Source organism: Bos taurus, chromosome X (genome assembly GCF_002263795.3).
Source record: "Bos taurus isolate L1 Dominette 01449 registration number 42190680 breed Hereford chromosome X, ARS-UCD2.0, whole genome shotgun sequence".
In the NCBI taxonomy this organism is placed as follows: Eukaryota; Metazoa; Chordata; class Mammalia; order Artiodactyla; family Bovidae; genus Bos; species Bos taurus.
The window spans coordinates 95,046,276-95,073,654 of record NC_037357.1 but is presented as its reverse complement, the minus strand read 5'-3'; the positions used below and the strand labels follow the sequence as shown (position 1 = coordinate 95,073,654).

Below are 27,379 nucleotides of genomic sequence, written 5' to 3'. Positions count from 1 at the left end.
AGAACAAATAATTTCACAATTTGTATGGAAAAACAAAAAACCTCGAATAGCCAAAGCGATCTTGAGAAAGAAGAATGGAACTGGAGGAATCAACCTACCTGACTTCAGACTCTACTACAAAGCCACAGTTATCAAGACAGTATGGTACTGGCACAAAGACAGAAATATAGATCAATGGAACAAAATAGAAAGCCCAGAGATAAATCCACGCACATATGGATACCTTATCTTTGACAAGGGAGGCAAGAATATACAATGGATTAAAGACAATCTCTTTAACAAGTGGTGCTGGGAAATCTGGTCAACCACTTGTAAAAGAATGAAACTAGAACACTTTCTAACACCATACACAAAAATAAACTCAAAATGGATTAAAGATCTAAACATAAGACCAGAAACTATAAAACTCCTAGAGGAGAACATAGGCAAAACACTCTCTGACATACATCACAGCAGGATCCTCTATGTTTTTAATTTTTAAGAAACCTCCCTACTGCTATCCATCATGGTTGTACAAAATACATTCCCACCAACAGAGTAGGAGGGTTTCTTTTTCTCCATACCTTCTCCAGCATTTATGTTAATAGACATTTTGGTGACGGTCATTCGGATCACTGTGAGGTGATACCTTACTGTGGCTTTACTTGCACTCTCTAATGATTAGCAATGTTGAACATCATTTTATGTGCTTATTTGGCCATCTGTATATATTCTTTAGAGAACTGTCTACTTAGGTTTTCTGCTTTTTTTTTTTTTTTTTTTTTTGCATTTGGGTGGCATGAGCTCTTTGTATATTTTGGAGATTAATACCTTGTTAGTCACTTCTTTTTCAAATATTTAAAATATTTGCAAATGAAGCAAATGACAAAGGATTAATCTCCATAATATTCAAACAATCCATACAGTTCAATATAAAAGCAAAAAACAACCCAATCAAAAAAATGAGTGCAAAATATAAAACAGACATTTCCCCAAAGAAGACATTCATTTCAGATGGCCAAAAAACACATGGAAAGATGCCCAACATCACTAACTATTAGAAAAATGCAAATCAAATTACAATGATATATCGCCTCACACTGGTCAGAATGGTCACCCAGGGAAGAACAACATCAAAATATCTACAAACAATAAATGCTGAAGAGGATGTGGAGAAAAAGGAACCCTCTTGCACTGTTTGTGGGAATGTAAATTGATGCAGCACTATGGGGAACAGTGTGGATGTTCCTTAAATAACTAAAAATAGAACTACCATATAACCCAGCAATCCCACTACTGGGCATATACCCTGAGAAAAGCATAGTTCAAAAAGACACATGTACCTCAGTGTTCATTGCAGCACTATTTACAATAGCTAGAACATATAAACAATCTAAATGTCCATCAATAGAGGAATGGCTAAAGAATATCTTGTACATATATGTAATCATACTCAGCCATAAAAAGGAATGGAATTGGGTCATTTGTATTGATGTGGATGAACCTAGAGCCCATTACACAGAGTGAAGCAAGTCAGAAAGAGAAAATCAGGTATCATATATTAATGCATATATATTTAATCTGATAAAGTAATTGGTGTAGACGATCTTATTTACAAAGCAGAAATAGAGACACAGACATGGAGAACAAATGTATGGATACCAAGGGAGAAAGTGGGGAGTGGTGGTGAGATGAATTGGGAGATTGGAATTGACATACACACTATTGATTCTATATATAACATAACAAATGAGAACTTACTGTATAGCACAGAAAACTCTACTCAGTGCTCTGTGGTGACCTAACTGGTAAGGAAATCTGAAAAAAGAGGGGATATACAGATATATAGACACATTGCTGATTCACTTTTCTGTACAGTAGAAACTAACACAATATTATAAAGCAATTATACTCCAATAAATTTTTAAAAAGAAAAAAGAGAAAAAACTCCCATTCTGTAGGTTGTCTTTTAATTTTGCTTATGGTTACTTTTCTTATGCAAAAGCTTTTAAGTTTAATTAAATCCCATTTCTTTATATTTGTTTTTATTTTCATTACTCTAAGAGGTGGATCCAAAAAAATGTTGCTGTGATTTATGCCAAAGAGTATTCTGCCTGTATTTTTCTCCAAGAGTTTTATAGTTTCTGGCATTACCTTTAAGTCTTTAATCCAGTTGAGCTTATTTTTGTGTATAGTGTTAGAGAATGTTCTAATTTCATTATTTTACATGTAGCTTTCCAGTTTTTCCAGCACCACTTATTGAAAAGACTGTCATTTCTCCATTTTATATTCTTGCCTCCTTGTCATAGATCAATTTACAATAGGTGTGTGGTATTTCTGGTATTTCTATCCTGTTCCATTGATCTATATTTCTGTCCTTATACCAGTAGCACACTGTTTTGATGACTTTAGTTTCATAGTATAGTTTGAAGTCAGGGAACCTAGTTTCTCCAGCTCCATTTTTCTCTTTCAGGGTTGCTTCAGCTACTCAGGATCTTTTCTGTTTCCAGCGAAATTTATTGTTATAATTCTGTGAAAAGTTTCATTGATATTTTGATAAGGATTGCAGTGAATCTGTAGATTGCTTTGGGTAGTATAGTCATTTTGATAATATTGATTCTTCCAATCTAGGTACATGGTATATTTTTCCAATTGTGTCATCTTCAATACTTTCACCACTGCCTTACAGTTTTCAGAGTATAGGTCCTTAGTCTCTTTAGGTAGGAAAACTTTTAACTAACCAAAGTTCAGGACCAGATGGCTCCACAGGTGAATTCTATCAAACATTTAGAAAAGAGGTAACAAAAAAAAAAAGAAAAGAAAAGAGGTAACAGTTATCCTTCTGAAACTCTTTCAAAAAATTTCAGAGAAAGGAACAATCCCATACCTGTTCTATGAGGCCACCATTTCCCTGATACCAAAACCAGACCATAAAAAAACTACATATCAATATTGCTGATGTACACAGATGCAGAAATCCTCAAGAAAATACTAATAAATGGAATCCAACAGTATATTAAAAGGATTATACACCTTGATCAAGTAAGATTTATCCACAGGATTGCAAGGATTCTTAAATACAGGCATATCAAACAATGTGATACACCACATTATCAAACTGAAAAATAAAAACTATGTAATCATCTCCATAAATGCAGAAACATTTTTATATAAAATCCAACACCAATGTATGATAAAAAAAAAAAAACTCTAGAAAGTGGACATAGAGGAAACTTACTTCAACATAATAGAGGCCATACATGACAAACCTACAGTTAACATCTTTATCAGAAATATGAAAGCAAGAAAGAAAAGCTGAAGGCATTCTAAACTCAGGAACAAGACAAGGATGTCCACTGTTGCCACTTTTACTCAACATACTTTTAGAAATCCTAGCCACAACAATCAGAGAGGAAAAAGAAAAGGAATCCAAATTGGAAGAGAAGTAGAGCTTTCATTGTTCATGGATGATATGATAATATACATAGAAAATCCTAAAGATGGTGCTAGAAAACTACTAGAGTTCATCATTGAATTTGGTGAAGTTGCAGGATACAAAATGAGTACACAGAAATCTCTGATGTTTCAATACACAAACACTGAAATTTCACAAGAAAAGAAATTAAGGAAACAATCCCATTTACAATCACATCAAAAAGAATAATATACCTAGGAATAAACCTTCTAGTGTATTTTTCATTTCAATTTTTGTATTGTTCATCTCTGTTTGTTCTTTTAAGTTTTCTAGCTCTTCGTTAAACACTTCTTGTATCTTTATCTGTGGCTCCATTCTTTTTCTGAGATTTTGAATCACCTTTATTATCGTTGCTCTGAATTATTTTTAGGTGGTTTACCTATATTCACTTCACTTAGCTGTTCTTTTGTGGTTTTATATTTTTCCTTTATCTGGAACATATTCCTCTGCCATCACATTTTGTCTAACTTTCTGTGTTTGTGGTCTCACAAATGGCAGAATTAAATTTCCTTTTGTTTATAGTGACTTACCCCTGGTTGATAATGCTGGTCTAAGTGGCTTTTGTAGACTTTCTGGTGGGAGAACTTGTGCCTGCTCACTAGTGGATAGAGTTTGGTCTTGTCACTCTGGTAGTCATGGCTGTGTCAAGGGATGTGTTTAGAGGTAGCTGTGGGCTCAGGAAGACTTTAAGAACCCTTTTACTGATAGCTGGAGCTGTGTTCCTGCCCTGTTGGTTGTTTGGCCTGAGGCTTCCCAGCACTTGAACAGTCAGGCTGTTGGGTGGGGTATCAAAATGGCCATATCTTGGCATCAAAATGACCTCCAGGATAACTTATTCCAATGAGTGCTCCCCAGTACCTCTGCCAGCATTGTCCTTATCCTCAGAGTGAGTTACACTGCCCCCTTTCTCCATAGGAGAACCCCAAGTAGGTCTGGCCCACACTCCTATGAAGCCATTCCTTTTTCCACTGGGTCCCAGTGCACACCCTCCAGGAGTGGTGTCTCTATTTTCCCCATCCTGTTTAGTCCCTACAGTCAAGGCCCAATGGCCTTCAAAGCCAAATGCTCTGGATGCTCCTCTTCAAAATGCCAGACTCTCAGACTTGGGAGTCTGATGTGGAGCTCAGAACTCACTTCTGTGGGAGAACCTCTGTGACATAATTGTTTCCAGTTTGTGGGTCGCTCACTGGATGTGGGTTTTGAGTATCATGAATGGGCTCCTCCTACCATCTCAAGCTCTGGGCAATATTGAAGGACAGGGAAACCTGGCATGCTGCAGTCCACAGGGTCACAGAGTCGGACTTGACTGAATAAACAACAACAACCATCTCATTGGGAGTGGAGATGATCTCAGGTCCTTCTACTCTGCCATCTTGTCTGAGGATCTTGGACCACACCCAAGAGGGTCATTCTAGATCTACCTATGTGACCATGAGCAAGTGACTTAACCTCTCTGTGCCTCAGTATCTCAGATTACTCATCTGTAGGCTGGCGTTCAGCAGAGATGCTTTACAAGCATACTTCCAGAGATATACAGTACTGAAACTCATGAAACTGGCTCTAACTTGACCACAGGAACAAGCCTGCACCTGGTTTTTCTTTATGATGTTTTTATTTTTAATTATTATTAACTCAATCCTTCTACACCTTATAGATCCATTCATATATTCTATTTCTTCCTGAATCAATTTTAGGAATTAAGTTTTTCTAAGAATTTGTTAATTTCACCAATACTATCTAACTTGTTGATATACAATTGTTCACAGCATTTCTTAAAATTCTTTTTATTTCTGTATGTTTGGTGGTAATATTCCATTTTTCATTCTTGAGCTTAGTAATTTTAGTCTTTTCTCTTTTTTTCAGTCTTAATCACAGTTTGTCAATTTTGTAAATATTTTCAAAGAACCTAATTTTACTGCTTGTCTCTCTTGTACTGTACTGCTTTATTTTCTTCTTCATTACTTCTTTCTTACTTTCAGTTTAGTTGTTTTTCAAGTTTCTTTAGGTGGAAGATTGGTTATTAATTTGAGATCTTTCCTATTTTTAATGTAGGTGTGTATGGTAAAATTTTTCCTCTAAGCAATGCTTTTGCTGCATCTCATTGGTCGGGATGTGTTGTCATTTTGTTTAGATTCATATCACAGTATTTTTATCTAATTTCCTTTGTAGTTTCTAATTTACATCATTAATTCTTTAGTGGTATTTGATCAATTTCCACAGACATTTGAATTTCCCAAATTTCTTTTTGTTACTGATTTCTTATTTCATTCCATCATATACAAAACATACTTTGTATGATGTCAATTCTTTTAAATTTACTGAGACTTATTTATGGTCTAACATATCCTGGAAAGTGTCACATGTACACTTGAGAAGAATGTGTACATGGAGGCTGTTGAGTATAAAGTCCAATACATTTTTATTATGTTTAGTTAATTTAAAATTGTTTTGGAGCCATCTATTTCCTTGTTGACTTTCTGCTGAGTTAGTCTTTCCATCATTGAAAGCAGGATATTGACAATTCCAATTATTTTTAATAGTTTCTCTCTTTTTATAAATTGTTTCTCCCTTAAACTCTGGCTTTTCTTCATATATTTTGGGGCTCTGTTATAAAGTGTGTATGTGTGCTGTGTGTGCTCAGTTGCTTCTGTCATGTCAGACTCTTTGCAACCCTATGGTTGCCAGGCTCCTCTGTCCATGGGATTCTCCAGGAAAGAATACTGGAGTGGGTTGCCATGCCCTCCTCCAGGGGATCTTCCCAACGCAGAGATCTATTTCGTCTCTCCTGTGTCTCCTGCATTGCAAGCGGATTCTTTACTACTGAGCCACAGGGGAAGCCCATTAAGTGTATATGGGTTTATAACTGCTTTGTCTCCTTGATGATTGATCTATTATATGTCTTTAGAAATAAGTTTTTATACGGTAAAAACTTTTGGCATAAAGTCTATATTGTCTAATATTAGTATATAACCATTCTAGCTTTTTTGGCTACTATTGGAACTGCATATATATTTTCCATTTTTGACTTCCAATCTATTTGTGCATTTTAACATATAGTGTGTCTTCTCTAGATAGTAGTGAGATTTTTACTTTTTATTTATTTTGCCAATCTGTGTCTTTTGATTGGGGGGGTTAATTTATTTACATTTAGCCTAGTTACTGGGCTTCTCTGGTGGCTCAGATGGTAAAGAGTCTTCCTGCACTCTTCAATACCTTCATCAAATCTTGTTATCAATTGTTGTTGTTGTTGTTGTTGTTTTTGGTCATTTTCATAGATGACATAGTAACAGATGTGAAGTGACATCTCATTGTGATTTCATTTTCATTTGTCTGATTATTAGTGATTCTGAGGACCTTACCACTTTACTTGGCCTTTTGCATGTCTTTGGAAAAAATGACATATTCCCATTTTATATTCAGATTATTTTTTTGCTATTGAACTGTATGAGTTCGCCACATATTTTGGAAATTAATTCCTTATCAGATTTCTGATTTTTAAAGCATTTTTTCCTATTCTATAAATTGCATTTTCACTCTGCTGATTCTACACTTTGCTGCATAAAGGATATAACCCCACTTATTTTTGCTTTTATTACACACTCTTTTGATGTCATATACAAAAGATCATTGTCAAATCAATGTCAAGAAATTTCTTATGTTTTCTTCTAGTAATCTGATGATTTTAAGTGTTATGTTGATGTCTTTAATCCATTTTAAGTTGATTTTTGTGTATAGTGTACAATTAGGATTCAATTTCATTCCTTTGCCAGTGGATATACAGTTTTTTCAACACTATTTATTGAAGAGACAACATTTTCCCCATTGTATATTCTTGGTATCCTTGTCATAAACCAGTTGACTGTATATGCATTGGTTCATTTCTGGGCTCTCTATTCTGAACCATTGGTCTATAGATCTATATGTCAGTACCATATTGATTAGTTTATCATTGTAATATAGTTTGGAAACAGGAAGTGTGATGCTTCCTGTTTTTGTTCTTTCTCAGGATTGCTGTGGCTATTCAGGATTTTTTTGTGGTTCCATACAAATTTTAGAACTGTTTTTCCTATTTCTGTGAAAAAATGCCATTGGAGTTTTGATCAGTATTCCATTGAATCTGTAGATCACTTTGAGTGGTATGGGTATTTTCATGATATTAGTTCTTCCAATCTAATAACATGGAATATCATTCCATTTATTTATGTCTACTTCAATGTCTTTCATCAAAGTTTTATAGTTTCCAGTATACAGATCTTTTACCTTCTTAGTTAAATTTGCAATTAATTATTTTATTGTTTTTGATGCTATAGTAAATGGAATTGATTTCTTTATTTTTCAAATAGTTCATTGTTACTATATATAAATGCAACTTATTTCTATATGATGAGTTAGCATTCTGCAACTTTACTCAATTTGTTCATTAGTTCTAACAGATTTTTTAAAAATCTGTCAGCTTTTCTACATGATAGATCATGCCATCACCAAAGAGCGATTATTGTGTTTCTTTCTTTCTGACATGGATGCCTTTCAATTCTTTATCTTCCCTAATGAGTGTACACCCTTGTTATGTTCCTAATCCTGGAGGAAAATCTTTCAATTTTGCACCATTGATTATGATATTATCTGTAGACTTATCATATATAACCTTTAGTATGTTGAGGTATGTTTTTTCTGTACCTAATTTATTTTATCATGAAGAATAGATTTTATCAAATGCTTTTTATACATCTATTGAGATGATCAAATTATTTTATCCTTTATTCTGTTAATGTGGTATATCATATTTACTGATTTGCATATGTTGGATTATGTATCTAAGGAATAAATCCCACTAGATCATGATATATGATCCTTTTGATGTGGTTTAGAATTCAGTTTGCTAGTATTTTTAAAGAAGTTTTGCATCTATGTTCATCGATGATTTTGGCCTGTATTTTTCTATACTTGTAGTACTCTTGTCTGGCTCTGGTATTTGGGTAATATTGGCCCTATAAGAGAAGTTTTTGTTTGTTTGTTTGTTTTTTACTTTACAATATTGTATTGGTTTTGCCATACATTGACATGAATCCGCCACAGGTGTACATGTGTTCCCCATCCTGAACCCCCCTCCCACCTGTGTCCCCATCCCATCCCTCTGGGTCATCCCAGTGCACCAGCCCCAAGCATCCTGTATCATGCATCGAACTTGGACTGGCGTTTCATTTCACATATTATATTATACATGTTTCAGTGCCATTCTCCCAAATCATCCCACCCTCGCCCTCTCTCACAGAGTCCAAAAGACTGTTCTATACATCTGTGCCTCTTTTGCTGTCTCGCTTACAGGGTTATTGTGACCATCTTTCTACATTCCATATATATGCATTAGTATACTGTATTGGTGTTTTTCTTTCTGGCTTACTTCACTCTGTATAATAGGCTCCAGTTTCATCCACCTCATTAGAACTGATTCACATGTATTCTTTTTAATGGCTGAGTAATACTTCATTGTGTATATGTACCACAGCTTTCTTATCCATTCATCTCCTGATGGACATCTAGGTTGCTTCTATGTCCTGGCTATTATAAACAGTGCTGTGATGAACATTGGGGTACATGTGTCTCTTTCATTTCTGGTTTCCTCAGTGTGTATGCCCAGTAGTGGGATTGCTGGGTCATAAGGCTGTTCTATTTCCAGTTTTTTAAGGAATCTTCACACTGTTCTCCATAGTGGCTGTACTACTTTGCATTCCCACCAACAGTGCAAGAGGCTTCCCTTTTCTCCACACCATCTCCAACATTTATTGCTTGTAGACTTTTGGATCGCAGCCATTCTGACTGGCGTGAAATGGTACCTCATTGTGGTTTGATTTGCATTTCTCTGATAATGAGTGACGTTGAGCATCTTCTCATGTGTTTGTTAGCCATCGGTATGTCTTCTTTGGAGAAATGTCTGTTTAGTTCTTTGGCCCATTTTTTGACTGGGTTGTTTATTTTTCTGGAATTGAGCTGCAGGAGTTGCTTGTATATTTTTGAGATTAGTTGTTTGTCAGTTGCTTCATTTGCTATTATTTTCTCCCATTCTGAAGGCTGCCTTTTCACCTTGCTTATACTTTCCTTTGTTGTGCAGAAGCTTTTAATTTTAATTAGGTCCTTTTTTTTTTTTTTTTTTTGCTTTTATTTCCAATATTCTGGGAGGTGGGTCATAGAGGATCCTGCTTTGATTTATGTCGGAGAGAGTTTTGCCTATGTACTCCTCTAGGAGTTTTATAGTTTCTGGTCTTATGTTTAGATCTTTAATCCATTTGAAGTTTATTTTTGAGTATGGTATTAGAAAGTGTTCTAGTTTCATTCTTTTACAAGTGGTTGGCCAGTTTTCCCAGCACCACTTGTTAAAGAGATTTTCTTTTCTCCACTGTATATTCTTGCCTCCTTTGTCAAAGATAAGGTGTCCATAGGTGCATGAATTTATCTCTGGGCTTTCTATTTTGTTCCATTGATCTATATTTCTGTCTTTGTGCCAGTACCATACTGTCTTGATGACTGTGGCTTTGTAGTAGAGCCTGAAGTCAGGCAGGTTGATTCTTCCAGTCCTATACTTCTTTCTCAAGATTGCTTTGGCTATTTGAGGTTTTTTGTATTTCCATACAAATTGTGAAATTATTTGCTCTAGCTCTGTGAAAAATACCGTTGGTAGCTTGATATGGATTGCATTGAATCTATAGATTGCTTTGGGTGGTATACTCATTTTCACTATATTGATTCTTCTGATCCATGACCATGGTAAATTTTCTCCATCTATTAGTGTTCTTTTTGATTTCTTTCACCAGTGTTTTATAGTTTTCTATATATAGGTCTTTAGTTTCTTTAGGTAGATATATTCCTAAGTATTTTATTCTTTTTGCTGGAATGGTGAATGGAGTTGTTTCCTTAATTTCTCTTTCTATTTTCTTATTATTAGTGTATAGGGATGCAAGGAATTTCTGTGTGTTGATTTTATATCCTGCAACTTTACTATATTCTTTGATTAGCTCTAGTAATTTTCTGGTGGAGTCTTTAGCGTTTTCTATGTAGAGGACTTCCCTGGTGGCTCAGATGGTAAGTCTGTCTACAGTGTGGGAGACCCGGGTTTAATCCCTGGGTTGGGAAGATCCCCTAGAGAAGGAAAAGGCAATCCACTCCAGGACTATTGCCTGGAAAATCCTATGAACAGAGGAGCCTGGTAGGCTACAGTCCATGGGGTCGCAAAGAGTTGGACACGACTGAGTGACTTCACTTTCACTTTCACTTTTATGTAGAGCATCATGTCATCTGCAAACAGTGAGAGTTCTACTTCTTTTCCAATTTGGATTCTTTTTATTTCTTTTTCTGCTTTGATTGCTGTGGCCAAAACTTCGAAAACTGTTGAATAGTAGTGGTGAAAGTGGGCACCTTTGTCTTGTTCCTGACTTTAGGGGAAATGCTTTCAATTTTTCACCATTGAGGATAATGTTTGCTGTGGGTTTATCATATATAGCTTTTATTATGTTGAGGTATGTTCCTTCTATTCCTGCTTTCTGGGGAGTTTTTGTCATAAATGGATGTTGAATCTTGTCAAATGTTTTCTCTGAATCTTTGAGATAATCATATTGCTTTTATTTTTCAATTTGTTAATGTAGTGTATTACACTGATTGATTTGCAGATATTGAAGAATCCTTGCATTCCTGGGATAAAGCCCACGTGGTCATGGTGTATGATCTTTTTAATATGTTGTTGGATTATGATTGATAGAATTTTGTTAAGGATTTTTGCATCTATGTTCATCAGTGATATTGCCCTGTAGTTTACTTTTTTTTGTGGCATCTTTGTCAGGTTTTGGTATTAGGATGATGGTGGTCTCATAGAATGAGTTTGGAAGTTTACCTTCCTCTGCAATTTTCTGCAAGAGTTTGAGTAGGATAGGTGTTAGCTCTTCTCTAGATTTTTGGTAGAATTCAGCTGTGAAGCCGTCTGGTCCTGGGCTTTTGTTTGGTGGAAGATTTCTGATTAAAGTTTCAATTTCTGTGCTTGTGATGAGTCTGTGAAGATTTTCTAATTCTTCCTGGTTCAGTTTTGGAAAGTTGTACTTTTCTAAGAATTTGTCCATTTCTTCCACATTGTCCATTTTATTGGCATATAATTGCTGATAGTAGTCACTTATGATCCTTTGTATTTCTATGTTTTCTGTTGTGATCTCTCCATTTTCATTTCTAATTGTATTGATTTGATTTTTCTCCCTTTGTTTCTTGATGAGTCTGGCTAACGGTTTGTCAATTTTATTTATGCTCTCAAAGAACCAGCTTTTGGCCTTGTTGATTTTTGCTACAGTGTCTTTTGTTTCTTTTGCATTTATTTCTGCCCTAATTTTTAAGATTTGTTTTCTTCTTCTAACCCTGAGTTTCTTCATTTATTCCTTTTCTAGTTGCTTTAGGTGTAGAGTTAGGTCATTTATTTGACTTTTTTCTTGTTTCTTGAGGTATGCCTGTATTGCTATGAACCTTCCCCTTAGCGCTGCTTTTACAGTGTCCCACAGGTTTTGGGTTGTTGTGTTTTCATTTTCATTCATTTCTATGCATATTTTGATTTCTTCTGTGATTTGTTGGTTATTCAGCAGTGGATTGTTCAGCCTCGATATGTTGGAATTTTTAATAGTTTTTCTCCTGTAATTGAGATCTAATCTTACTTCACTGTGGTCAGAAAAGATTCTTGGAAGGATTTCAATTTTTTTGAATTTACTAAGGCTATATTTATGGCCCAGGATGTGATCTATCCTGGAGAAGATTCCGTGTGCACTTGAGAAAAAGGTGAAATTCATTGTTTTGGAGTGAAATGTCCTTAGATATCAATGAGGTCTAACTAGGCTATGGTATCATTTAAAATTTGCATTTCGTTGTTAATTTTCTGTTTAGTTGATCTATTCATAGGTGTGAGTGGGGTATTAAAGTCTCCCACTATTATTGTGTTATTGTTAATGTCCCCTTTCACACGTGTTAGCATTTGTCTTACATATTGTGGTGCTCCTATGTTGGGTGCATATATATTTATAATTGTTATATCTTCTTCTTGGATTGATCCTTTGATCTTTATGTAGTGTCCTTCTTTGTCTCTTTTCACAGCCTTTGTTTTAAAGTCTATTTTATCTGATATGAGTATTGCTACTCCTGCTTTCTTTTGGTCTCTATTTGTGTGGAGCATCTTTTTCCAGCCCTTCACTTTCAGTCCATATGTGCCCCCTGTTTTGAGGTGGGTTTCTTGTAGACAACATATATAGGGGTCTTGTTTTTGTATCCATTCAGCCAGTCTTTGTCTTTTGGTTGGAGCTTCAACCCATTTACGTTTAAGGTAATTATTGATAAGTATGATCCCGTTTCCATTTACTTTATTGTTTTGGGTTCGAGTTTACACATCCTTTTTGTGTTTCCTGTCTAGAGAAGATCCTTTACCATTTTTTGGAGAGCTGATTCGGTGGTGCTGAATTCTCTCAGCTTTTGCTTGTCTGTAAAGCTTTTGATTTCTCCTTCATATTTGAATGAGATCCTTGCTGGGTACAGTAATCTGGGCTGTAGGTTATTTTCTTTCATCACTTTAATTATGTCCTGCCATTCCCTCCTGGCCTGAAGAGTTTCTATTGAAAGATCAGCTGTTATTCTTATGGAATCCCTTTGCATGTTATTTGCTGTTTTTCCCTTGCTGCTTTTAATATTTATTCTTTGTATTTGATCTTTGTTAATTTGATTAATATGTGTCTTGGGGTGTTTCACCTTGGGTTTATCCTGTTTGGGACTCTCTGGTTTTCTCAGGCTTGGGTGATTATTTCCTTCCCCATTTTACGGAAGTTTTCAACTATTATCTCCTCAAGTATTTTCTCATGGTCTTCCTTTTTGTCTTCTTCTTCTGGGACTCCTATGATTGGAATGTTGTGGCGTTTAACATTGTGCTGGAGGTCTCTGAGATTGTCCTCATTTCTTTTAATTCTTTTTTCTTTGTTTGTCTCTGATTCATTTATTTCTACTATTCTATCTTCTACTTCACTAATCCTATCTTCTGCCTCCATTATTCTACTATTTGTTCCCTCCAGAGTGTTTTTAATTTCATGTATTGCATTATTGATAATATACTGACTCTTTTTTATTTCTTCTAGGTCCTTGTTAAACCTTCCTTGCATCTTCTCAATCCTTGTCTCCTGGCTATTTATCTGTGATTCCATTTTGATTTCAAGATTTTGGATCATTTTCACTATCATTATTCAGAATCTTTATCAGGTAGATTCCCTATCACTTCCTCTCTTGTTTGGTTTGTTGGGCATTTATCCTGTTCCTTTATCTGCTGGGTATTCCTCTGTTTCTTCATCCAATTTATATTGCTGTGTTTGGGGTGGCCTTTCTGTATTTTGGCAGTTTGTGGAGTTCTCTTTATTGTGGAGTTTCCTTGATGTGGGTGGGGTTCTATGAGTGTCTTGCCAAGGTTTCCTGGTTAGGGAAGCTGGTGTCGGTGTTCTGGTGGGTGGCGGTGGACTTCTTCTCTCTGGATTCCAATGAAGTGTCCAGTAATGAGTTATGAGATGTCAATGGGTTTGTAGTGACTTTGGGTAGCCTGTATATTGAAGCTCAGGGCTGTGTTCCTGTGTTGCTGGAGAATGTGCATGGTATGTCTTGCTCTGGAACTTGTTGGCCCTTGGGTGGTGCTTGGTTTCAGTGTAGGTACGGAGGCGTTTGATGAACTCCTTTCGATTATTGTTCCCTGGAGTCAGGAGTTCTCTGATGTTCTCAGGATTTGGACTTAAGCCTCCTGCTTCTGGTTATCAGTCTTATTTTTACAGTAACCTTAAGACTTCTCCATCTATACAGCACCGTTGATAAAACATTTAGGTTAAAGATGAAAAGTTTCTCCACAGTGAGGGACACCCAGAGAGGTTCACAGAGTTACAAGGAGAAGAGAAGAGGGAGGAGGGAGTTAGAGGTGACCCGAATGAGATGCAGTGGAATCAAAAGAGGAGAGACCAAGCTAGCCAATAATCACTTCCTTATGTGCGCTTCTCAGTCTCGACTGCTCGTAGATGTTCACGGAGTTATACAGAGAAGACAAGGGGGAGGAAGGAGACGGAGGTGGCCAGGAAGATAAAGTGAAGTGAAGTTGCTCAGTCGTGTCTGACTCTGCGAACTCATGGACACCAGACTCCTCCGTCCATGGGATTTTCTAGGCAAGAGTACTGGAGTGGGTTGCCTTTACCTTCTCCAGGGAACTTCCCAACACAGGGATCGAACCCAGGTCTCCTGCATTGTAGACATATGCTTTACCGTCTGAGCCACCAGGGAAGTCTAGGAAGATAAAGGGGGGGAATCAAAAGGAGAGAGACAGACCCTATCAGTAATCTGTTCCCTAAGTGTTCTCCACCATCTGGAACACACAAAGAGATTCACAGACTTGGGTAGAAAAGAGAAGGGTGAGGGAGTAGATAGAGGTGACCTGGTGGAGAAAAAGGAGAGTCCAAAGGGAGAGAGAGCAGTCAAGCCAGTAATCCCGCTCCCAAGTAAAAATAGGTACTGAAGGTTGGGTTCTTAAAGGTACAAAATTGATAACAAATACCAAAAAGCAAAGATTAAAAATCTAGAGTAGAGGTTGGATTTTCAAAAATACAATATTAAATTAAAGAAAAAAAGAAAAAAGTCAGAAAATTATAAATATATATATATATAAAGTTTGCTTTAAAAAATAGGGTCTCTCTCTCTCTCTCTTTTTTTTCTTTTTTTGCAAAGTAATCAGTTCAGTTCAGTTCAGTCGCTCTGTGACCCCGTGAGTCACAGTATGCCAGGCCTCCTTGTCCATCACCATCTCCCGGTGTTCATTTAAACTCAACTCCATCGAATCAGTGATGCCATCCAGCCATTTCATCCTCTGTCATCCCCTTTTCCTCCTGCCCCCAATCCCTCCCAACATCAGAGTTTTTTCAATGAGTCAACTCTTCGCATGAGGTGACCAAAGTACTGAAGTTTCAACTTTAGCATCAAGAGTCTTCTCCAACACCACAGTTCAAAAGCATCAGTTCTTTGGTGCTCAGCTTTCTTCCCAGTCCAACTCTCACATCCATACATGACCACTGGAAAAACCATAGCCTTGACTAGATGGACCTTTGTTGGCAAAGTAATGTCTCTGCTTTTCAATATGCTGTCTAGGTTGGTCATAACTTTCCTTCCAAGGAGTAAGCATCTTTTAATTTCATGGCTGCAGTCACCATCTGCAGTGATTTTTGAGCCTGCAAAAATAAAGTGACACTGTTTCCACTGTTTCCCCATCTATTTCCCATGAAGTGATGGGACCAGATGCCATGATCTTCGTCTTCTGAATGCTGAGCTTTAAGCCAACTTTTTCACTCTCCTCTTTCACTTTCATCAAGAGGCTTTTGAGTTCCTCTTCACTTTCTGCCATAAGGGTGGTGTCATCTACATATCTGAGGTTATTGATATTTCTCCAGGCAATCTTGATTCCAGCTGTGCTTCTTCCAGCCCAGCATTTCTCATGATGTTCTCTGCATATAAGTTCAATAAGCAGGGTGACAATATACAGCCTTGACATACTCTTTTTCCTATTTGGAACCAGTCTGTTGTTCCATGTCCAGTTCTAACTGTTGCTTCCTGACCTGCATATAGGTTTCTCAAGAGCCATAGTAGGTTATAAAAATGAAAATTAAAAGAGTAACAGAGGACTTAAAATTTTTTTTAAAAAATTAAAAAATGATAGTAAAAATAGTAAAAATATATCTAGGACTTTCTCTGGTGTTGTTGTGGGTAGTATGGGGTCAGTTCATTTTTGGCTAGTTCATTGGTCCAGCTTATATTTCTCAGGATCTATAGACCCCTTCCTATGTAGCCTGTACTAACTACAGGGTTTTAATATATTGGACCTGTCACTTCCAAGATGGTTCCCTCTGTTTTAGCTTCTTCTATTTGCTGGTCTCTTCAGTGTCTGATTTCCACCCTGACACAGGAGGGCAATGGTGGACACTTTTTTAGGCTCACTTGTTCAGTCACGCTGTGGGGAGGGACGGACACTGCAAACAAATAACACTGGCGGGTGGAGCACCTTTACTATCACTATTCTGAATTCTCTTTCAGATAGATTGTTTATTTCCGCTTCATTTATTTGGTCTTGTGAGTTTCTACCTCACTCTTTAATTTGTGCTCTATTTCTCTGTCTTTTCATCATTTTTTTTTTTCTAACTCGCTCCACTTGAGTTCTCCTTTTCCCAGATTTTATGGTTGTATTCCTTCTTCCTTTTGGTTTTTGCCCGTGGAGGGAAATGTTGATTGGGTGATTTGTGTTGATTTCTTGTTAAGGGTGACTTGTTTCTGTGTTCTAGTGGGAGGAAATCAAGCAAGTCAAGAAGTAATTACAGAAATAATGAGATATACACACATACTTCCACACATACAGTTATAACCAAAGTGTTCAACAGAAAAGGGTACAAGAGATTGGCTTAACGAACAGGGAAAACCAAAAGAAACACAAAGAGGAAAACTCCACAGCACCACAAAAGGCTAATATGAAGGTGGGAATATGTAGGGGGGAATAAACAGTGTGATTTATAAGAAAAAAGAAAAAAAAATCTTAAACAGATTTTTTTAACAAGCAAAACAGAGAGGAAAACTCCATAGCACCACAAAAGGCTAATGTGAAGGTAGAAATATGTAGGGGAAGTAAACAGTGTGATTTATAAGAAAAAAAAGGGGGAAAAAAAAAAAGACGGTTCTCCAGGTCATACTCCTTGGTTATGGATGGAGGCTGCCCCTGTCGCTTGGGTTGGGTTAGTGTTCTGTTATATTTTCCTGGTTGGGGGAGCTCGTGCCTGTGTTCTGGTTGATGGAGCTGGATCTCATCTTTCTGAAGGGCAGTGCAGTGTCCAGTAGTAGGTTTTGGTGTGTCTATGGGTTCAGTATGCCTTTGGGCATTCCTTCTGGCTTTGGCAGTGTTAGATGTGTCTATTTCCACAGGCACTTTAAAGTGACCCTCTCAGCATATATTCACTGCCGCCAGCCCCCTACTTGTTTCTGTGATCATTGTCAATGCTTCTGTTCTCCTATCCTGCCCTGCACTGCTGGACAAAACTTGCCAGGTAGGGGCTTTTGTCGGAGAAGGCAATGGCACCCCACTCCAGTACTCTTGCCTGCAAAATCCCATGGGCTGAAGAGCCTGGTAGACTGCAGTCCATGGGGTCGCTAAGAGTCGGACATGACTGAGCGACTTCACTTTCACTTTTCACTTTCATGCATTGGAGAAGGAAATGGCAACCCACTCCAGTGTTCTTGCCTGGAGAATCCCAGGGACGGGGAAGCCTGGTGGGCTGCCATCTGTGGGGTCGCACAGAGTCGGACACGACTGAAGCAACTTAGCCGCAAGGGGCTTTTGTGGATCTTTTCTGTGCCCTCTACATTACTGAGACTTTTGTGGGCTTCCCTCAGCCCCCTGAGCTCACCCTCTATGTTGCGGGGCTTGTGTGCACTTGTCTCACTTCCTGAGGCAAGCCCTCTGTGTCAAGGGGTTTATGTGCATTTTTTTTTGTCTCAAGCAAACGAGACAATACAAGTCTTTCAGCTGTGCCACGAAGGTTGTTAGCACTACTTAAGTTTGTATGCTTCCCCTCTCTCAGCACCCCAGGCCCCCACTTTGTGCCACAAGTGTGTGTGCTCCTGGGGTTTGTATGCCATGCCACACTAGGCTACCTGGGCCCACTCTCTGTACTGCAAGTGTTGTGTGTGCTGGCTAGGATTGTGTGCCTACTCATTCTTGGTTCCCTGAGGCTGCCATCTGGTCGGTGCCATAGTCTGAGAGCTGTTAATCGGCTAAGAAGTGCAGCTTTCTCTGTTTTCTGCTCTCTAAGTCCCTCTTTTGCCCAGTTTGCTGAGACTCCACAGTGCCCCCTTGGGCCCACCGGTGAGGGAGCTTCCCTGTGCACCAGAACTTCCCCTGTTTAAGGACTCCCTCCCTTCCTTGGTGCACATGCTCCTGCCCAGAAGTTCACCATCTTTTCCCTTTTTATGTCTCCATCCTCTCTCCTACCTCATTTTAGGGAGCTTAGCCTGTCCCCCTGGAGGCTGGGGGTCTTCTGCTGTCACCTAGAGGTTGCTTTGTAGGAGTTTAATGAGTTTTTGATATATATGTGGGAGTGCTGGCAATCTTCCCATCTTACCCCTGCACCATCTTCTTCCACCTCCAAGTCTCTGCTTTTTATATGCTGTCTAGGTTTGTCATAGCTTCTCTTCCAAGGAGCAACTGTCTTTTAATTTTATGGCAGTAATCACCATCTACAGTGATTTTGAGCCCAAGAAAATAAAGTCTGTCACCGTGTTCATAGTTTACCATCTATTTGTCATGAAATGATGGCATTGTCCCAGAAGTCTCTGAGGTTGTCTTCATTTCTTTCCATTCTTTTTTTCTCCTTTCTGCTTCATTTATTTCCATGATTCCATCTTCCAACTCGCTTATCCTCTCTTCTGCCTCAGTTATTCTAGTGTTGGCTCCCTCCAGAGTGTTTTTCATCTCAGTTATTGCATTGTTCATTATTGATTGACTCTTCTTTATTTCATATAGGTCCTTGTTAAACATTTGTTGCATCTTCTCAATCCTTGTCTCTAGTTTATTCATCTGTAACTCCATTTTGTTTTCAAGATTTTGAATTCTTTTTCAGGTAGACACCCTATCTTTTGTTTGGTTTGGTGGGTTTTTATCACGTTCCTTCACCAGCTGAATAGTTCTATGCCTTTTCATTTTGTTTAGATCCCTGTGTTTGGGGTGCCCTTTCTGCATACAGGAAGTTCATGGTTTCTCTTAATTGTGGAGTCTGCTCCCTTTGGGTGGGGTTTGGACTAATGGCTTGTCAAGGTTTCCTGGTTTGGGGAGCTTGTGTCTGTGTTCTGGTATGTGGAACTAGATCTCTTCTCTTTAGAGTGCAATGAAGTGCCCAGTAGTGTCTATGGGTTTATCATGGTGTTGGGCAGCCTGTCTTTTTTATGTTCAGGGTTTTGTTCTTGTTTTGCTAGAGAATTATTGTGGTGTGTCTTGCAGTGGATCTTGTTGGTTCTTGGGTCGAGCTAAAAGTCGTATGGCGACTTTTAGGTGAGCTCTTATCTATTAATGTTTCCCGGAGTCCAGAGTTCTCTGATGTTCTGAGTCCTGGTGTTAAATCCCCTCACTCTGGCTTTTGGTCCTTCTCTTATAGTAGCCTCAAGACTTCTCCATCCGTACAGCATAGAAGATAAAAGCCCTAGATTTATTGGTGAAACAATTCTCCACAGCCAAGAACACCAAGAAAGCTTCACAGAATTATATAGACAAGAGAAGGAGGAGGGAGATGGAAGTGACCCGGAGGAGAAAAGGGTAAGTCAAAAGGGGAGAGAGCAATCTAGCCAGTAATAAAATCCTTAAGTGCTCTCCACAGCCCGAAACACCCAGAGAGATTCACAGAGTTACGTAGAGAAGGAAGAGGAAGGAGGTAGAGGTTACGTGGAAGAGAAGAGGGAGAGTCAAAAGGGGAGAGCACAATCTCGCCAGTAACTTAATCCCTAAGTGAAAATGGATACTGAAGATTAGATTTTTAGAGGTACAAAATTGATAACAAATATCAAAAAGCAAACGTTAGAAACCTAGAATAGAGGTTAGACTCTCAAAATACAATATAATAAATAAAAAACATAATCAATCATAATAATTTTTAAAATACATGGTATTTGTTTTTTTATAGAGTTTTTTTGGAAAGGTAATAGTAGGCTATAAAAATGAAAGTTAAAGGAACAGTAAAGAACTAAATTTAAAATATATATATATATATTTAAAAGTGATAATAGTAAAAATATATCTAGGAATTTCTCTGGTGCTGTTGTGGGCAGTGTGGGGTTATTTCAGCATCAGATAGTCCCTTGTTCCAGCTTGTGCTTGTTCTCAAGATCTATAGGTGCCCTCAAATATCTCCCATATTAAATGCAGGATTTTAATCTGTTGCACCTGTTATTTCCAGAGTGCTCCCCCCTTATTTTGGCTTCCTCTGTTTGCAAGTCTCTTCAGTGTCTAATTTGTGGCCTGATGCAATGGGGACAAAGGTGACCACTTACTAGGCTCACTTGTTCAGTTGTGTGGTGGGAAGGGAGGTACACTGCAAACAAATACTGCTGGCATGTGTGGGGAGTGCTCACAGTGGATGGACCACACTGGGTTTGCCACAGCCCAAGGCGGTGTGTGCTTCCCAGATCTGCACTGCTTAGTCTCCAGGGTGCCCTGCAAGGGCACTGCTCCAAGTGGGCCCTGCATTTCATGCACTTCCCAGGTCTACACTGCCCAGGTCTTTGGGTGCTCCACAAGGGCACAGACGCAGATGTGTTGTGCATTTTGTACCCTTCCCAGGTCCAAGCAGCCCAGGCAACCAGATGCTTTGTGAACACACTGTCCCAGGTGGGCCATTTGTCTTATTCACCTGCCCAGTCCCCACCGCTTGGTTTCCCAGATGTGCTGTGAGAGCAGAATTCCAGGTGTGCCATGTGTCTCCTCTTGGGAGCTGATCTCAGGTTGTGACAATCCTCACAGATGTCAACTGTCAAGGTGCTCAGAAAAAGGAGGTTAGCAACTGGGACCCTGCTCACAGTTTGGTGTAAGATGCAGTCGCTGGGGCCAAGATTGCAGCAGCCCCTTGTCTTCCGGCTCTGGCTGTCACATGTCTGCTTCTCTGCCTCCGGGGAGGGAGGGCTCTCCTTTGGTATTTGCTCAATCCCTTGTTCTGTGAGCACACCAAGGGTCACCATTTGGCGATAGAGCCTTTCTTGGGAGAGGTCTTTTTATGTCTCTCTGCTGATTCCACGGTTTGGGTGGTTATCTCATATTAGCTCCCTCAGATTGTCCTCAGGGCATTCAGGCCCAGTCCATACCCTAAGGACCAATGATGCAACCCATGCCTCTCTGCCCAATCCCCACTCTCTGGTGGTGGACGTGAGCATCCAGGCCACTTCTCCACTGGCAGTTTCAGTTAGGCATTTATTCTGTATTCTTTTTATTTTTCTTCCTCCTGGTTATGTTGCCCTCTGAGACTCCAAAACTCCCCACAGACATGCCTGTGAGAGAGTTTCCTACTGTGTGGAGACTTCTCTTCCTTCCTGACTCCCTCCCCAAGACAGGTCTCCATCCCTAAACTTTTGTCTGAGTTTTTGTCTTTTATAGTTTGTCCTACAGCCTCTTGAAGAAATTGGGCTGCCTTTCTGGGTGTCTGGTGTCCTCCACCAGCGTTCAGAAGTTGTTTGTGGAAGTTGCTCAACATTGAAATGATCTTTTGATGAATTTTTGGGGGAGAAAGTGGCTTCCCCATCCTGTTCCTCTGCCTCTTGGCACCGCCCCCTACTGTCAGAAAGATTTATTCCTAGGTACTTTTTAAAAATTATTTATTGCTTTAAATTGGAGCATAATAGCTTTACAATGTGCTGGTTTCTGCAGTACAACAATGCAAATCAGTCACAACTATATATATATAGTTATATGTATAAATATAGTCATAACTATATCTATCTATACACACACATATAGATATACATAACAACCCTCCCTCTTGAGCCTCCCTCCCACCTCCATATTCCACAGAGCAGGGAGCTGGGCTCCCTGTGTTATATAGAAGCTTCCCACTAGCTATCTATTTTACACATGGTAGTGTATATATGTCAGTGCTGCTCTCTGAGCTCATCCCACATTCTCCTTCCCCACCGTGTCTGTAAGATATTTCCATGAGGAAAAAAAAAAACATTGGTTAGCCCAAGATTTGAGATAAAGTTAAGTTCAGGAAGAACCAGGTGTCATCATGACAACACACTATTTTAAAAGAAAAGAAAAGAAAAAAGTCTGTCCTTTGCAGCTTTATTTCCTCCTGCTGCTTGGGAACCTCTGGCCTCCCTACCAAGGCTATTAACATTCTCATTTTTCCATTTTCTTTTAGAATTCTGTTGCCAAGGGAAAGGGGTGACATTCTCATTCCATGACTGCTTCTGAGATGGTAAGGGGTGTCGTCCTTAAATTGTTGAGGCAACATATTCTCCTAACCCTCATATTTAGGTTCTCTGATCCAGGGGCCCCAAGTAATAGTTGGAAGAGGTGGCTGTGGCACTTGTAAGAGCCTGAACAATGTTTGTAACTTAAAAGCCTTCATGTAGCTAGAAACAAATCCAGCTACACAGTTATAGATGTAGGGAGCAAACAGCAAGAACAGAACAATCAGAAAAATTAAAAGCCACATTATGTTGATAGTTAAGGTAGAAAGTGTTACACCAGTCCATTTTAGGATTGTTAGATGTCATCAGATCCATAAGAGGCATCACATATGATTGTTGTTGGTGAAGGTAGTCGCAGACTTGGAGAATGTCCTTTGCCTGAAGTGGAGATGTCCACCATGGGAAGCCTTCCATCGATGAAGAGGGGGAGCACTCTGGAGACCCAGCAATTAGACCTGATTGTGGAATATGGCTTAGGAATGGGCCCAGGACAGGAAAGCATTGTCTTGTGAGTCAAACGGCAGACTCGGGATTTTTGGAGTCAGTAGTAGGCCCTCATAGATTAGCAGGCCCATCTGAAAATTGAAAAAGTAAAAGCATAGAGAATAAAGACATAAAATGACATCACTTAGTTTGGGTCAAGATGTACCCACAAATCAATTTCTGGCACGTTGACAGCTGTGGGAGAAGAAAGAATATCCTGGTAAGGGCTTTCCGAGAGGGGCTTGAGATATTGTCCCACAGATCCCAATGTCTTTATAAGGATCTCGGTTCCTGGGTCAAAGAGCAGCTTGTTTGACTCAGAGGCTGGGTCAGGAGTTACCTCCCTGAGTTCCTGTAAGGTCCCTGCTGAAAAGCTAAAAGTTGAATTACATAGTTAATTCCAAGGCTTTAGGAAAACTTGTGTAAGCCTTTAAGAATTTTTCATTGAGCACTTTCAGGAATTATGAATTAACTGTCCTCAGACTGTAATCACCCTTTATCTTTGCTCCTTTTTCAAATATTGCTTTAGTTTTCCTCAGTACACTGTGGTTTTTCCTGTTCAACAGGACCTGTCCAGACCAAGGGCATCTGTAGTGAAGGAGGTTTTTAGTAAAGGGCCTCTTTTCTGACTTGGCAGTCATTCAGCTGATTACCCTCGGCTGCTTTACTCCCGGCCCTTCTGTGCCCTTTGCAATGTATAACAGCTATTTTTTTAAGGGAAATATACAGCCACCAAGAGTTGGACTGTGAAGAAAGCTGAGCGCCAAAGAATTGATGATTTTGAGCTGTGGTGTTGGAGAAGACTCTTGAGAGTCCCTTAGACTGCAAGGAGATCCAACCAGTCCATTCTAAAGGAGATCAGCCCTGGGTGTTCTTTGGAAGGACTGATGCTAAAGCTGAAACTCTAGTACTTTGGCCATCTCTTGCGAAGAGTTGACTCATTGGAAAAGACTCTGATGCTGGGAGGGATTGGGCATTACCAAAACAATAGTAGCAATTACCCTTAAGCAATGTGGCCATAGACTTTCTTTTTTCCAGTAACAAAGAAGCTAAACTCTGATCCTATGGGGAAGCTCAAAGCTGGAGACTGCAAGAGAGCAGTTTGACGAGCCTTAAAAGTCTTTTGAGTCTCTGGAGACCAAAAAGTTTGGGCTTGTTGAGTTTCAGTTATAAGTTTATATAAAGGTTCCAGGCAAGTTCTCCATAACCCAGAATCCAAATGTGACAATAGCCTGTGATGCCTCAAAATCTCAACTGTCTTAAAGTCATAGGTAAGGGATGATTTATTATAGGCTTAATTCTCTTGATGCCTATGGCCCTCATCCCTTCTAGAAAATAAAGCATTTTTCAAATCAGTGACTGAAAAATATTTGGCTAGTTCAAGATTTCAGAAAACAGAGTATAAAGATTAGGCTCAATGGGGTGCAAAAGAACCACAGCTTCATTTATTATTTGTAAAACTTGAAGTAGTCTCCACTTATCATTTGACTTTTTTTATACCCAAAATAGGAGTGTTGCATGGAATGTTACAGGGAATTAATAGCCTCTGATTCTTTAAATTCTCAATGGTGGGTTTTAACCCTTTCTTAATCTCGGTTTCAGTGGATTCTGTTTTTGATGTGGTAGTAGGTAAGGGTCTTTGAGTTTGATAGTGACAGGAATAGCATTTTGTGCTCAACCCATAGTTTTTCCATCAGCCCACACTCTAGGATTTACAATTAATGGGAGAGACAGAGAGGGATCCTTATTCATGAAAACAGTGGCATGGACCTTGTTCAGTATGTGCCTACCCATAGGCAGGAGGGAGACTCTGGTATGATCAGAAACTCATGTGAAAATAGCAGAGTCCCAGTTGCAGCTTAGAGGACAACTGTAATAATAATGTTTGGCTCATCCAGACAGTCCCATTACAGAAATAGATTGGGGAGAAAGTGGGCCAGCATCCTCAGTAAGCATAGAGTAAGTTGCCCTGGTGTCTAAAAAGAAATTGATTGATTCACCCCCACAATTATCAATACCCAGGGTTCCTCAACTATAATTAGGATGGGAGCTTGAGTGGGGACCCCCGGGCACCTTCAGTTCTGATTGTCTTGAGAGTCAGAACCCTGAGGCCTACACCTCAGAGGATAGTCTTTTCTCTTATGTTCCTTTGCAGACTGGACATGGAACTGGTGGCAGCTTAGACACGTCAGAGTAATCCTGCTTGAGGTGCCCCTTATTTCCACAGTAACAGCAACTCCATCTGTTTTCACCTGGGTCCTCTGGGCATTTTTCTCTGGCTGTTTCAGAGTGGATCTGAAAGGCATTGTTAGGGTTTCGGTCTTTCCTTGTCTTTTTCTGCCTCTTCTCCTCCTCCTCCCTGCCACAATAAGCTGAGCCAGTTGCACAGGTTATCTAAGACTGATTTGGTCTGTACACCTGTTTTAGTAGCTTACAGCTGATATCGAGCTGAATAAATGAGAAATCTACCTTTTAAGATTGTTCTTCCCTCTGCCTTTTAGGGATCGACATCAGTAATTTGTAGAGAACCTCCCATAATTTACCAGGGGTATCCTTCTCTCTTGTTCTGTTTGCCAACTTGGCATAGTTTAAAGTCTTAGTGCACACTTTCTTGAGTCCTTCAAGAACACATCTGACAAAGTGATTCTGGTCTCCATCTTCCTTTAGTGTTGTTATAGTCCCTGTCTGACTCTGTTGTGGGGAGTGTCTGATTCCCAGTAGGGAAGACAGCTATCTCACCCTCTCCCTTTTCTGCTGATTCATTATCAAGCCATTCATCTCCATAGGCAACAGCTTTTCCCCAAAACTCAAATTTTTGAGTCAGGAGTTAGCATCTGTCCCAAGACATACATGACATCTCGCCAAGTAAGGTCATAAAGTAAAGTTTGTCCCATAAAGGCTTCTATATATATATAGTCTTGACCACAATTGGGACTTTTGAATTTCTACTGAGACTGTGGTAAGCCCTCCTGGAAGGGTGTAATGACTCTCAGCCTGTTCAGTTGGGAGCCCTGGATACAGGGGCAAAATAAGAGGACAGGAGGGAGCTGAAGGTTTCACACCCAAATCTGTACCCTTAGCACGTAAGTCTGGCATGTCTTGCAGAGAAACAAAGAGTAACACATATGGTACTTCTACCCATTTTTCCTGTTTTCTATAGAACCGGTATAACTGTGAAACAATACAATAATTAAGAGACCCTTCAACCAGCCAGAATTCTCCATCTTCCAAAGAACACTGTGGCCATTCAGTATCACAGAAGATCAGGCATGTCTTTTTTAAACTCTGGGGATCAAACTTGTCCCATATTTTTTTAAAAAATACACTTTAAAGTAGGTGGTTCTGGAACTGCTAGCTCCCATTTTTAAGGGAGAAAAAAGCAGCATCTACAGCCGTGGCTTTTTTCTGCCAGAGGCGACCCTCCCTGCTCTATATTGGGGTGGAGACAGACTTTCCACCAAAGCTTTCCCTCCCTGGTTGAACTTAGTCTGTCCCTTACTGACACAGGTGCCTTACTCATCCCTCCTGGTTCTACAACCAAGGCAGGGTGGAGATGCAGCATGGGTAGACCTGATGGCATCCCAGACTGATGTCCAGTTCCTCACCATTAATACCTTTGTCTGATTTCTGCTCTTCCTCTGATGCCACCTGGAGTAAACAGAGTAGCCTTTCTGAATGCCTCCCAAGCTAAGACTACTGAGAGGGTAACAGGCAGGAAGGCCAGGGGTCTCCAAATGTAGGAAATAGGCTGCAAGTATCAGACATTTTTTTCTCTCTCTTAAGCGGCAGGAGGAAACAAACTAGTGTTATATTTTTTCCCCTTCTCTACACAAATTAAAAAGAGGTTTCTCTTAAAATTCTGTGTTGCCATAATGACACCTGGCTCCACCTGAACCTAACTTTTCTCAAACCTTGAGCTAACCAATGCATTTTTCTTATGGAAATGTTTGTCATAAGTTATGTTAATGTACTATGCATTTACCCTAGACTCTGTCTTGAGTCAGTTCTGCCTAAAGGCTCCTATCCAACTTGACAAACCGGTATGTTATACTCATGCATTGTTCTCCTAATCTATGTTAATGAAACTATATATTTGTATGGAAATCTGTCTTTCTTCAAGATTCATGTCAATCGTTTTATGGCCCAGGATGACTCACCTTGTGTCAATGTTATCTCAAAATGTATGTTGTGGGTGAGGGGCCTGGTGCCATTCTCTGAGTTTTGAGATATTTCCTTTCTTTAATTAGCAGCCTGCTAGTAGCTATATAACACTTGTCTAAAGACTAGCAAGAGGGTACTCTTTCTGCCCCCTTCTGATGTCTATGTCATAAGATTTCTATATCTCTTTTATACTTCAATAAAACTTTATTACACAAAAGGTCTAAGCGATCAAGCCTTGTCACAGGCCCCAGATTTAATTCTTCTGCTCCA

At 39.2% G+C, this 27,379-nt stretch overlaps 1 protein-coding gene across 4 annotated transcripts in view; it reads left to right on the top strand.

Annotated features, from left to right (window-relative positions):
- ZC3H12B (zinc finger CCCH-type containing 12B) overlaps window positions 1–27,379 on the top strand; it is a 604,651-nt gene that overhangs the window by 506,762 nt on the left and 70,510 nt on the right. Inside the window, exon 1 of one of the 4 annotated variants that reach the window (XM_015461717.3) lies at window positions 18,319–19,823. The exons of the other annotated variants lie outside the window; for them this stretch is intronic. The gene's annotated coding sequence lies outside the window, so the exon portion shown is untranslated. Of the gene's footprint in view, window positions 1–18,318; window positions 19,824–27,379 lie in introns of those variants that run through there. 4 annotated transcript variants of the gene reach the window in all.